Below are 13,935 nucleotides of genomic sequence, written 5' to 3'. Positions count from 1 at the left end.
AAACTGTCCTTACTATTGAGAAGTAAGCAGTCTTATCCTTTGGATGTAAAGGGACATCGTGGGGTCGTCGATTGGCCATTGAAGGCAACATTTGTAAGGATACCTTAGCATTCGAAGGGACGATCATCATTTAACCGTAGGCTACCATGAACGGTCATCGAGGGACAAAGTCATGTATTCGAAGGCAACATTCGAGGGACTATGATGATTTAACCGAAGGGTCTTTGCTAAGGGTATCCTTACATTCGCGGGACATGGCCGTAATATCGTAAGGCAACAAAGAGAGGGATCATATGTTCGAAGGCCAGGTAATCAGTCAAGTAATTAAAATGAATCTTCACAAGGGTATCCCACAAATAAAGTGGAATACCTAGCAAACTGTCTCTTCAGGAGTATGTGAACTCTCACAAAAATTCAACAAACGGGTTAGAATGCCAAGCTAGGGTGCAACCGAGAGTTGCACCAAACAAAAGAATCACAGCAATAATAGTGTCAGGCAAACAGCGTATAGATGCAATAGAAAACATGTCAATCAAGTACAGAACAGATTAGAATGCAAATGAAAAAACAAATATTGTCATGTTCGCTACTGCCTCGCCTAGCGAAGGCTTGGCGAACCCTCGCTACGTGTTCGCTCAGCGAAGTGCTGGCGAACGGCAGCGGGTTCTGGGTTCTTCTTTGATAACAGTGCGATTTCAGGAACCCCAAACCTTATGGCATCCATTATAGAAATTACATGGATAAATATTCAAGATATCGTGTTACACATTCATGCATACTTAAACCCATGTGCAAAAACCTAATGATACATTTAGAAATTCAATCATAATGCCTCATGTATTTGAAGATGTCAAATTAGGAGCATAAAATTAGTGGGGGGGGGGGGGGGGGGGGTGTGGCAAACCTGTTTCCAATTGAGTTTGGCGGAGGTAACCTTTGTGCAGATGAGTTTCCTTCGGGGTATCCGGGGTTTACTCTGAATTCTCTTCGTTAGCCTCCAGGGTTTTTCCGGTTGCCTCTGTTAGGGTTCGCTTGTTCCCTCTCTGTCCACCGTCTGTCTCCGTCTCCCCCTCTCCTTCTGTGTATGAAGTTCTGGTATTTATAATTGTGTCTTGGTGGGCTCAGAATTAAGCCCAAAATTTTCTGGTATTTCGTGAGCTCGCTAGGCGAGTGAGCTAGCGAAGGATTCGCTAGGCGAACAGCTAGCGAATGGTTCCAATAGCTAAGTCATTAAAACTCGCTGGGGCGAAGAATGACGCGTGGGCTTCGCCTAGTGACGGGTTTGCTCGCCTAGCGAGCATGCCAATTTAGGTCACCTTCTGGATTTGGTAACCTGTGCGCGGGACCCTTGTTCCTTTAACATTAATGCCTTGAAAATGGATTAGAATGTCTTGAGAAATGTCCTGAAAACTTAACGGGCAAATTTTGGGGTATGACATCGTGCACTTGTAGTCTGCACACATTAGGTACGACTACCTATTGATAAATATTTGTTGTTCCAAGAAGATAGCCTACTTCTCATTATATCAACCATCAATTTCCAAGCTCCCTTCCTCCGATGATTACTTCATACCGGAAGTCCCAAATGATTGAACGGAACTACTCCAGCCTCGAAATGTAGTACCTCTGTTGCCTCTTCCAACCAAAGAAGGATGAATATTAATACCAATTAACGAACTCTTATGGAAATTCACTTTCAACCCAGATACAAACTTGAAGAGTTGCTTTGATCGCCTAAATATTCTTCCAATTTCCCTCGTCTACTATATTAATTTCGTCTGCATATTGCATATGAGTCACGTTTAGTGAGGATGACCCCGTAAGTTTAAGAATACATGAATTTTATCTAAAATATATGATAAAGGGTAAATATATTAAATTATATTTAATTAATAGTAATACAAAGTTTAATATACAATACCTCATTCTATTATTTTTTTAAAAGAGAAATATAGGTTTATAACAGTGTTTTAAAACCCATAACATTCTGGTCGGTTGAATCGGTTAGATCTTGAGTTGAAAGATAAAATAATTTAGTAAGATTACCGGACCATAATTGCAATAATTTGGTAAGTTCATCGGACCATAGTTGCAATTGACCTTATGAAAATTAGTATAAACTGGCGAATTTCTCAAATCGACATATTGATCTTTTTATATTTTTTTAATTTAATATAAACTTGATCCCTTTATTTTTATTTTTCTTAAATTTTGATACCTTGTTTAAAATCTAATTTTAATATTTATAATTATATTAATTATTTATAATAACTAAATAATATTAAAATTTTAAAAATATTTTTTTTAAAAAATTTAAAAATTGGATTTGTCACCTTTAAAATTATTAAGATTGTATTTTTATTTACTGCAATATAAATGTCTTTAATGTTTAGTTTGGTAAAAAATAAGAGAGTTATATTCTAGAATTACAACATACAACCGTTCCCGTTTTTTTTATAAAAAAATAATCACATTTTTCAAATTAATTTCTAAAATAACCAATATTTCAAAAAAATTACCGAGATAACCACATTTTCAAACAGATGTGCCAGATGAACTGACACATCCATTTAAAAGGAAGAGGATGTGTCACTGGTGTTGGCGCATGCTTTCAAAGCATTGCATGGAGGCGCCAACAACCATGGCGCCTATGCATGTGCCTTGCTGTATGCGCCAATTCATCTGGTGCATACACCTTAAGATTATTTTATTTTTATTTTTATTGGTTTATTTAATAAATAATTAAATAAAATATTGTAAAAAAAAATAATTTATTGTATAATAAAAGTTACATGGGATTGACAAAAGTTCAATGACCGGCCCAATCGAAATGTCCCCATGTTCCACATCTAGGTGTGTTAGTTTGCCTTTGAGGTCTCCCACGATTTTCCTGAGGTGTTTGAGGTCTTTGTGTGTTGTAACCGACCTAAATCAAATACCTTTGCTCAGACACAAATTGTTATGTTGTAACCGACCTAAACCATGTCATATATTGTTGAGTTGGTCTAGTACCATGTATGATTGGTTCGTTTAAGATGTGTTGTCGTCGACTTCTCCAATGACGACACATCTCTTTTGCGAAGTCTCTCCAATCGGAATAATCCTATTGTGCATCGACTCTTTTTTGATGTCAATCTCCCAAACACGTCGGAGGTTCTGGAATTTGTTGCAGCATGTCGAACTGCAGTTTTACCCGGTCACTTTGGTGCATCTCCACAGTATTGAACCAGATAATTGGTGTCTTTGTTATCCAAACTGCAACATCATCATGGTTAACCTGATGATCAAGACCCAGATATGGCCTCCAGATAAACTGTATAACAATACGACATGATTAGATGATAAATAAATGTGATAATTATTTTTAAATAAAAATAGAGTTGTGTAGGAGTACTACATCGTCTGGTCCAATGTGGTCCAATAGATTGCGATAGACTACTATAGCGTGTTTCAGACGCCTATTGTAGTTCATCCCTCTAACTGACCACCTAGATCATAAGCAATTGAAAAATATTATTTACAGTTAATTGTAATATAAAGTCTAATTAATTAAATGGTAAAGTGTTAAACTTACTTTGTTGCAAATGGGAAAATAAATGGGTTCTTATTTACCGGGGCGAGTGATGACATTCTTGACCAACCTCATGCTTGTAGCAAATACACACATGAATAAAAAGTACAAGTATTTTTTTTTTGACATTTTTACACATCGCACTATATAGATAGGTCAAAACAGTTGAACCCCAATTATATGTGCTTACCTTATTAATGTTGCGTAACAACGGTAAATACATAATATTTACCGTATTACCAGTACTCTTTGGAAATAAAAAATTACCAAATAAAATCATAATTATCGTATTACCAGTACTCTCTGGCTAACAGCTGAACCCCAACTATATGCACTTACCTTATTAATGGTTCGATTATGTAGTTCATATCGTCAGTCAGGTCACAATTGTAATAACTGTCCTAGTGTTGGAACGAGTTCAACAAGATAATTTGTCATGTACCTCTTTTACAATATATAAAAAGAAAATTGTTTACATATGATAATTGTGTGAGGAAATATCATCACAAACAAATACAACACATTCAACATACAAGTAACACATAAACAACAACACAAACAACTATAATAATTAAAATACCATTACTATAACTAAGCGAGTACAACCATCAGAACAATTTTGAACATATTATGCATCATCTTGTGAACGTCTCTGTCGGTCTTAATATCCACTCATTCACGCACTTCTCCATTTTGGTTGAGCGTGGACTTAAGCCATTGAATCCTTCTAATCCCTTCACCATCCGCAATTTCCCCTTCTAACCAACGGTCCAACGTCCGATTAAGACTTTCTAACGACTATATATTCCAAAATCGAATCTTTATCGGAGGTGCAAAGACGAAAAAGATTACATCGACATTTCTCTTGTGAATGTAAAAAGACATGGTTAAAAAAAAGGAAGGAGATTAAGGTAGAATGAAAGAAAATGTGTTTAATGGGTAAATGTTATGTGAAAAAATATGGGAGATGGGCGAGACATTTATAGATAAGCTTTCAAAATGCATGCGCCAAAGGACTAGGTGTAACACCCCGATAATAATATGTATTTATTTAAATTAAATTAATAATATGTTTATTAATTTAATTAGAATATTTGGATTATTATTATTATTATTATTATTTCGGAATAATAATTATTGGGATAATCATTTAGTGGAATAATATTACTGGAGTATATAAGCTGGAATAATAAAAAGTCCCAATTTTTGGAAAAAGGTTTTCACGTGAAAAGGGAAAAGAGGCAGAAAGGGCAAAAAGCCAGAGAGCGAAGGTTGAAGGAAGGAGAAGCTTAGAGCTCGGAAGCTGCCGGATTAACTCAGGTAAGGGGGGTTTATCATCGATTAACGGGTATTATGGGATGATATGTACTGGGTAGTAATAGACCATTTGTTTTACCTCTGATTTGGATGATATATGTTGAATTTGTGAACTTTTGAGATGCACGAAATTTGGATTATAATTGACGAAATTCGTAGGAATTAGAGGTAGAGAGGTTAGCAATTTATGAAATCGAATAGGATATGATTCGTGTAGATGATATGGACGATTATTTTGTGTAAATTGGACTGTGGAAGGTTGGATCGGATAGGTTTCGTAACAGAGAAAACCATAGCAGATCTGAGAATTCTGGTCTCTGGTCATACGCGTATGGCACTAGGCAATACGCGTATGAGATGTTGGTACGCGTATGGGGGGAAGCCTTACGCGTATGGGTGGAAAAGATGACATTTTCGAACGTGCATTGGTCTCTGTTGGTACGCGTAATGGGAAGTTGTTACGCGTAGCATACGCGTATGAGACATGTGGTACGCGTATGAGTTGGGCGAGGAAATGCGCAATACGCGTATGAGAGTGGGTATTACGCGTATGGGTTTGGCCAGGCGTGGGCAATACGCGTATGGTAGAGGCAATACGCGTATGGGCAGAGTTGGGATTTTCCTGCACTGTTGTTGTGCAGTTTTTGGTGGTTTAGGCCGAGTGATGCGACTTAGCTGAGATATGATGTGATAGGGATCATTTCCCGTTGTTTTGAGTGGTATAGGTATTAGTAGAGTGTGCTAATACTGTGTTCGATTATGTGGCATGATATGATATGCTTTTGTGATTAATTATGTTGATAATGTGTGATGGTATACATGATGATGTGAATGTATACATTTGTGAATAGACTGTATTATGGCTTAGAGTGTGAGCATGTGTCTATTCCTGATTATTGTTGATGTTGCATTGCTAGGTGATTAGCAAGCATGTTGTGGCCCATTTGGGGTGATAGCTAATTCCCATGGTGAGGAATTAGTGAGTAGATCATTTGATTGTTGTTGTTGATGTTTGCATGCTAGGTGATTAGCGTGCATTTCATGGCCCATTTGGGGTGGTAGCTAATTCCCATGGTGAGGAATTAGTGAGTGAGTCACTATGTCTCAAATGAGTGGGACTAGTGAGCTTGGTAGCCGTGCCTGGATTTGGACGGTGAGGTTGAACTATATGTTCACAAATAGTCGGTACCGCATGCATAGAGTCTCATTGCATAATGAATGTATGGCATATGATATGAATGGATGTATTCCAGTATCATATGTGTGTTATGTGTTGTGTTGTTGTGTGTCGTGTTGTTGATGTTGATTATGGTTGAGAATCTCCTGTTGAGTATGAGGTTGAATTGTTGCTGAACGCGTAGCCTGATTAGGGTGAATTAATGTGTTAATTACTTGGCATTACATATTGTTCTATAATGCTTATTATATTGATTGAGGAACTCACCCTTACACCTATTTTTCAGGTGACGAGAAATGAGTTGAATAGAAGCTAATGCTTGGAGTTTAGAGTAGTTTCTTATGGGTCATGCTCTGATAGATGTAACATCGGGAGGGAATGTTTTTAATTAATTTGATATTGGTTGCTGAATGATTTACATGTATTGTGTTACATGTTTTACATTGATGTTGAATTTTACTCCGCTGCGAATTATGCAAAAGAACCTTATTTTGATTAAATAAATGAGCATGACAGGGTATTCTGATGATTGTTGTGAAATGATTGTGTGACACCCTTCGGGGCATAATTACTCTGATGAATATATTGTTATTTTAATTATATTAATTTGGGGTATTTAGAAGGGTGTTACATTAGTGGTATCAGAGCATAGTCGGTCGTGTCGAGTCGTAATTATTCTGTTTCCCCTGTACGGGATAGGTGTTGTTTAACCCTATCAGTACTTATTGTTTTAGTTGTTTGGGTTTTCAGAATAGAGATGGCTGGAAGAGGTAGAGATGATGCTGCGATTGCTGAGGCTCTGGGTATGCTAGCTGGAGTACTTGGAGGGAATCCGAATGTTATGGGAATGGGAGCTGCTCGTCAGTTGAGTGAGTTCCAGAAGAACAATCCTCCAATGTTCAAAGGAGCATACGATCCAGATGGCGCTCAGAAGTGGTTGAAGGAGATAGAGAGAATCTTCAGAGTAACTGAGTGTGCTGATAACCAGAAGGTCAGGTTCGGTACACATATGCTGTCAGAGGAGGCTGATGATTGGTGGGTTGCTACCCGCACTGAGTTGGAAACTGCTGGAAATGCTGAGATTACTTGGACTGTGTTCAGGGAAAGATTCCTGAGGAAGTATTTTCCAGAGGATGTCAGAGGGAAGAAAGAAATAGAATTCTTGGAATTGAAACAGGGTAACAGGTCGGTTACTGAGTATGCTGCGAAGTTCACAGAGCTGTTAAAGTATTATACTCCCTATGCTGAGGCTGCTGGGGAATTTTCAAAGTGTGTAAAGTTTGAGAACGGGTTGCGTCCCGAGATCAAGCAGGCAATTGGATATCAGCGAATCAGGGTGTTTTCTGATTTGGTTGACTGTTGCAGAATATTTGAACAGGATTCCAAGGCTAGAGCAGAGAGCTATCAGCAAAGGGTTGATAGGAAAGGTAAGAATCAGATCGATCGTGGGAAACCGTATGCAGCTGGCAAGGGTTTCCAGAGACAGAGTGGGATGAAGAGGCCTAGTGGGGGAGATTCTAGTGCTCCTGTTAAGTGTTACAGATGTGGTCAGGCTGGACATCGTATCCATGAGTGTACCAGTAATGAGAAGAAGTGTTTCAAATGTGGAAAAGGTGGTCATTTGGCTGCGGATTGCAGGATGAAGACTGTGACTTGCTTTAATTGTGGAGAGGTGGGTCATATCAGTCCACAGTGTCCTAAGCCAAAGAAGGAAAATCAGTCAGGAGGCAAGGTTTTTGCTTTATCAGGTTCTGAGACTTTTGCAGATGATCGTTTGATCCGAGGTACGTGTTATATTAATGGCTTTCCTCTTGTAGCTATTATTGACACAGGTGCGACTCATTCTTTTATATCTTTGGATTGTGCTGTGAAACTTAAGTTAGAGATATCTGAGATGTTTGGTAGTATGGTGATTGATACTCCTGCGAAGGGTTCAGTGACTACTACTTCAGTTTGTTTAAGTTGTCCGTTGAGTATTTTTGGTAGGGACTTTAGGATAGACCTTGTGTGTCTTCCGTTAGTGCAGATTGATGTTATCTTGGGCATGAACTGGTTGGTGTTTAACCGGGTTTCTATCAATTGTTTTGATAAGACTGTGATTTTTCCTGAGATTGAGGGAGGAAAGAGTTTGTTTCTATCAGCAAGGCAAGTGAATGAGGAAGTAGCTGATGGGGCAGAGTTGTTTATGCTGTTAGCGACTTTGGAGGCTAAAGATAAACTGGTAATTGGCAATCTAGCTGTGGTGTGTGATTTTCCTGATGTGTTTCCGGAAGAAGTGAACGAATTGCCGCCAGAGCGTGAAGTTGAGTTCTCGATTGATTTGGTACCTGGTACTAAGCCGATATCGATGGCTCCGTACCGTATGTCTGCTGTTGAGTTAGCGGAATTGAAGAGTCAGTTGGAGGATTTGTTGGATAAGAAATTTATTCATCCGAGTGTGTCACCGTGGGGTGCACCAGTGTTATTGGTTAAGAAGAAAGAAGGTACTATGAGGTTGTGTGTGGACTACAGGCAACTGAATAAAGTGACGATCAAGAATCGGTATCCGTTGCCGAGGATTGATGATTTGATGGATCAGTTGGTTGGTGCAAGTGTGTTCAGCAAAATAGACTTGAGATCTGGGTATCACCAGATACGTGTGAAAACTGAGGATATTCAGAAGACTGCTTTCAGAACAAGGTATGGACATTATGAGTATTCTGTAATGCCTTTTGGTGTGACTAATGCGCCTGGAGTATTTATGGAGTATATGAATAGGATTTTCCATCCGTACCTAGACAAGTTTGTGGTAGTGTTTATCGATGACATTTTGGTGTATTCGAAATATGAAGAAGAGCATGCTGAGCATTTGAGAGTGGTTTTGGGAGTTCTGCGAGAAAAGAAGTTGTTTGCTAAACTCTCAAAATGTGAATTTTGGTTAGAAGAAGTTAGTTTTCTTGGTCATGTGATTTCAAGAGGTGGTGTTGCTGTTGATCCTTCTAAGATAGAAGCGGTATCTAAGTGGGAAGCTCCGAAGTCAGTTTCTGAGATAAGGAGTTTTCTTGGACTTGCAGGTTACTATAGGAAATTTATTGAGGGATTCTCCAAGTTGGCATTACCGTTGACAATGTTGACTAGAAAGGGGCAAGCGTTTGTTTGGGATTCAAATTGTGAAGAAGGTTTCCAAGAGTTAAAGAGAAGGTTAACTACTGCTCCTATTCTGATATTACCGAGTTCGTCGGAATTATTTGAGGTTTATTGTGATGCTTCATTGTTGGGTTTAGGTGGTGTGTTGATGCAGAATAAGCAGGTTATAGCTTATGCTTCGAGACAGCTAAGGGTTCATGAGAGGAACTATCCGACACATGATTTAGAGTTGGCAGCTGTGGTATTTGTTCTTAAGTTGTGGAGGCATTATTTGTATGGATCAAGATTTGAAGTTTTCAGTGACCATAAAAGTTTGAAGTATTTGTTTGATCAGAAAGAGCTGAATATGAGACAGAGGAGATGGTTAGAATTTCTGAAGGATTACGATTTTGGTTTGAATTACCATCCGGGTAAAGCAAATGTAGTGGCTGATGCATTGAGTCGGAAATCATTGCATATGTCTATGTTAATGGTTAAAGAATTGGATTTAATTGAGCAGTTTAGAGACTTGAGTTTGGTGTGTGAGAGCACTCACAATAGTGTTAAATTGGGAATGTTGAAGTTAACAAGTGGTATTCTGGATGAGATTAGAGAAGGTCAGAAATCCGATGTGCTTTTGGTTGATAAGTTGACTTTAGTGAATCAAGGTCAAGGTGGTGAATTCAGAGTTGATGAGAATGGTGTTTTGAGATTTGGTAATCGGGTGTGTATTCCGGATGTTACTGAGCTTAAGAAGAGTATTCTTGAAGAAGGACATCGTAGTGGTTTGAGTATTCATCCTGGAGCTACGAAGATGTATCATGATTTGAAGAAGTTGTTTTGGTGGCCGGGAATGAAAAGAGAAATTGCAAGTTTTGTGTATTCCTGTTTGACTTGTCAGAAGTCGAAGATTGAGCATCAGAAGCCGTCTGGGCTAATGCAACCGTTGGCTATTCCAGAGTGGAAGTGGGACAGTATCAGTATGGATTTTGTTTCTGGTTTGCCGAGAACAAATAAGAATTTTGAGGCTATTTGGGTGATTGTTGATAGATTGACGAAGTCGGCTCATTTCATTCCGATCAGAATGGATTATCCGTTAGAGAGATTAGCCGAGTTGTATATTGAGAAGATTGTGAGTTTGCATGGTATTCCGTCTAGTATTGTTTCGGACAGAGATCCTAGATTTACATCGAAGTTCTGGGAAGGCTTGCAGAAGGCTTTGGGAACTAAGCTGAGATTGAGTTCTGCATATCATCCGCAGACTGATGGTCAGACTGAGAGGACGATTCAGTCTTTGGAGGATCTTTTGAGAGCTTGTGTTTTGGAAAAAGGAGGTGCTTGGGATTGTTATATGCCTTTGATTGAGTTTACCTACAACAATAGTTTTCATTCGAGTATTGGTATGGCACCGTTTGAAGCTTTGTATGGTAGGAGATGTCGGACACCTTTATGTTGGTATGAGTCCGGTGAGAGTGCTGTGGTTGGACCGGAGATTGTTCAACAGACTACGGAAAAGATTAAGATGATTCAGGAGAAGATGAGAATTGCTCAGAGTCGTCAGAAGAGTTATCATGATAGGAGGAGGAAGTCACTTGAGTTTCAAGAGGGAGACCATGTGTTTCTTCGTGTTACACCGATAACTGGTGTTGGTCGAGCTTTGAAGTCGAAGAAGTTGACACCTCGATTTATTGGTCCTTATCAGATTCTGGAGAGGATAGGGGAGGTAGCCTATCGTATCGCTTTACCGCCGTCGCTTGCGAACTTGCATGATGTTTTCCATGTGTCCCAGTTGAGGAGATACATTCATGATCCGTCGCATGTCGTCCAAGTAGATGATGTACAGGTGAGAGATAACCTGACTGTTGAAACATCACCTATGAGGATAGAGGATCGAGGGTTGAAGCAGTTGCGGGGTAAAGAGATTGCCTTGGTGAAGGTAGCTTGGGGAGGACCAGCAGGTGGCAATGTGACTTGGGAACTGGAGAGCCAGATGAAGGAGTCTTATCCGGAGTTGTTCGATTGAGGTATGTTTTCGAGGACGAAAACTCTTTTAGTGGGGGAGAGTTGTAACACCCCGATAATAATATGTATTTATTTAAATTAAATTAATAATATGTTTATTAATTTAATTAGAATATTTGGATTATTATTATTATTATTATTATTATTTCGGAATAATAATTATTGGGATAATCATTTAGTGGAATAATATTACTGGAGTATATAAGCTGGAATAATAAAAAGTCCCAATTTTTGGAAAAAGGTTTTCACGTGAAAAGGGAAAAGAGGCAGAAAGGGCAAAAAGCCAGAGAGCGAAGGTTGAAGGAAGGAGAAGCTTAGAGCTCGGAAGCTGCCGGATTAACTCAGGTAAGGGGGGTTTATCATCGATTAACGGGTATTATGGGATGATATGTACTGGGTAGTAATAGACCATTTGTTTTACCTCTGATTTGGATGATATATGTTGAATTTGTGAACTTTTGAGATGCACGAAATTTGGATTATAATTGACGAAATTCGTAGGAATTAGAGGTAGAGAGGTTAGCAATTTATGAAATCGAATAGGATATGATTCGTGTAGATGATATGGACGATTATTTTGTGTAAATTGGACTGTGGAAGGTTGGATCGGATAGGTTTCGTAACAGAGAAAACCATAGCAGATCTGAGAATTCTGGTCTCTGGTCATACGCGTATGGCACTAGGCAATACGCGTATGAGATGTTGGTACGCGTATGGGGGGAAGCCTTACGCGTATGGGTGGAAAAGATGACATTTTCGAACGTGCATTGGTCTCTGTTGGTACGCGTAATGGGAAGTTGTTACGCGTAGCATACGCGTATGAGACATGTGGTACGCGTATGAGTTGGGCGAGGAAATGCGCAATACGCGTATGAGAGTGGGTATTACGCGTATGGGTTTGGCCAGGCGTGGGCAATACGCGTATGGTAGAGGCAATACGCGTATGGGCAGAGTTGGGATTTTCCTGCACTGTTGTTGTGCAGTTTTTGGTGGTTTAGGCCGAGTGATGCGACTTAGCTGAGATATGATGTGATAGGGATCATTTCCCGTTGTTTTGAGTGGTATAGGTATTAGTAGAGTGTGCTAATACTGTGTTCGATTATGTGGCATGATATGATATACTTTTGTGATTAATTATGTTGATAATGTGTGATGGTATACATGATGATGTGAATGTATACATTTGTGAATAGACTGTATTATGGCTTAGAGTGTGAGCATGTGTCTATTCCTGATTATTGTTGATGTTGCATTGCTAGGTGATTAGCAAGCATGTTGTGGCCCATTTGGGGTGGTAGCTAATTCCCATGGTGAGGAATTAGTGAGTAGATCATTTGATTGTTGTTGTTGATGTTTGCATGCTAGGTGATTAGCGTGCATTTCATGGCCCATTTGGGGTGGTAGCTAATTCCCATGGTGAGGAATTAGTGAGTGAGTCACTATGTCTCAAATGAGTGGGACTAGTGAGCTTGGTAGCCGTGCCTGGATTTGGACGGTGAGGTTGAACTATATGTTCACAAATAGTCGGTACCGCATGCATAGAGTCTCATTGCATAATGAATGTATGGCATATGATATGAATGGATGTATTCCAGTATCATATGTGTGTTATGTGTTGTGTTGTTGTGTGTCGTGTTGTTGATGTTGATTATGGTTGAGAATCTCCTGTTGAGTATGAGGTTGAATTGTTGCTGAACGCGTAGCCTGATTAGGGTGAATTAATGTGTTAATTACTTGGCATTACATATTGTTCTATAATGCTTATTATATTGATTGAGGAACTCACCCTTACACCTATTTTTCAGGTGACGAGAAATGAGTTGAATAGAAGCTAATGCTTGGAGTTTAGAGTAGTTTCTTATGGGTCATGCTCTGATAGATGTAACATCGGGAGGGAATGTTTTTAATTAATTTGATATTGGTTGCTGAATGATTTACATGTATTGTGTTACATGTTTTACATTGATGTTGAATTTTACTCCGCTGCGAATTATGCAAAAGAACCTTATTTTGATTAAATAAATGAGCATGACAGGGTATTCTGATGATTGTTGTGAAATGATTGTGTGACACCCTTCGGGGCATAATTACTCTGATGAATATATTGTTATTTTAATTATATTAATTTGGGGTATTTAGAAGGGTGTTACACTAGGCGCCACATGTGCAAGCACATGCATGCGCCAGGAGCATGGGCGCATGAAACATGCATGCGCCAGCAAACTTGGCGCCTCCATGTTATGCTTTGAAAGCATGCGCCAACGGTGCTAGCGCATCCTCTTCCTTTTAAATGGATGCGCTAGTTCATCTGCCGCATCTGTTTGGAAATGTGGTTATTTACATTTTTTTTTAAATTGATTATTCCAGAAATTAATTTAAAAAATATGGTTATTTTTATAAAAAAATCATCGTTCCCTCTATTGAAATTTTCACTAAACTTGTTTATTATTAATTATATAATAAAATAATATAATAAATTTAAAAAATAAAAAAATTAATTAAACAATATAATAATATTATAAATTAACAAAGTTTAAAAACAATTATATTACCAAATAAAAATAAAATTATATTTTCCACATTATTAAAAATCATGTGGTTCGATTCACTAGTTCAATAAGTAAATAACCTAATAATTTTACCCGATCCGATCCAAATTTTGAAACATTTTTATAAAGATAGATTTCTTTGAATCCTAGATAACTATGTCAATTTTGTTGACCCACATAACTTCTAAATACTA

The sequence above is a fragment of the Lathyrus oleraceus genome, chromosome 7 (genome assembly GCF_024323335.1).
Source record: "Lathyrus oleraceus cultivar Zhongwan6 chromosome 7, CAAS_Psat_ZW6_1.0, whole genome shotgun sequence".
NCBI lineage: Eukaryota > Viridiplantae > Streptophyta > Magnoliopsida > Fabales > Fabaceae > Lathyrus > Lathyrus oleraceus.
The sequence above is the reverse complement of the archived record's forward strand: the minus strand, read 5'-3'. Positions refer to the sequence as shown.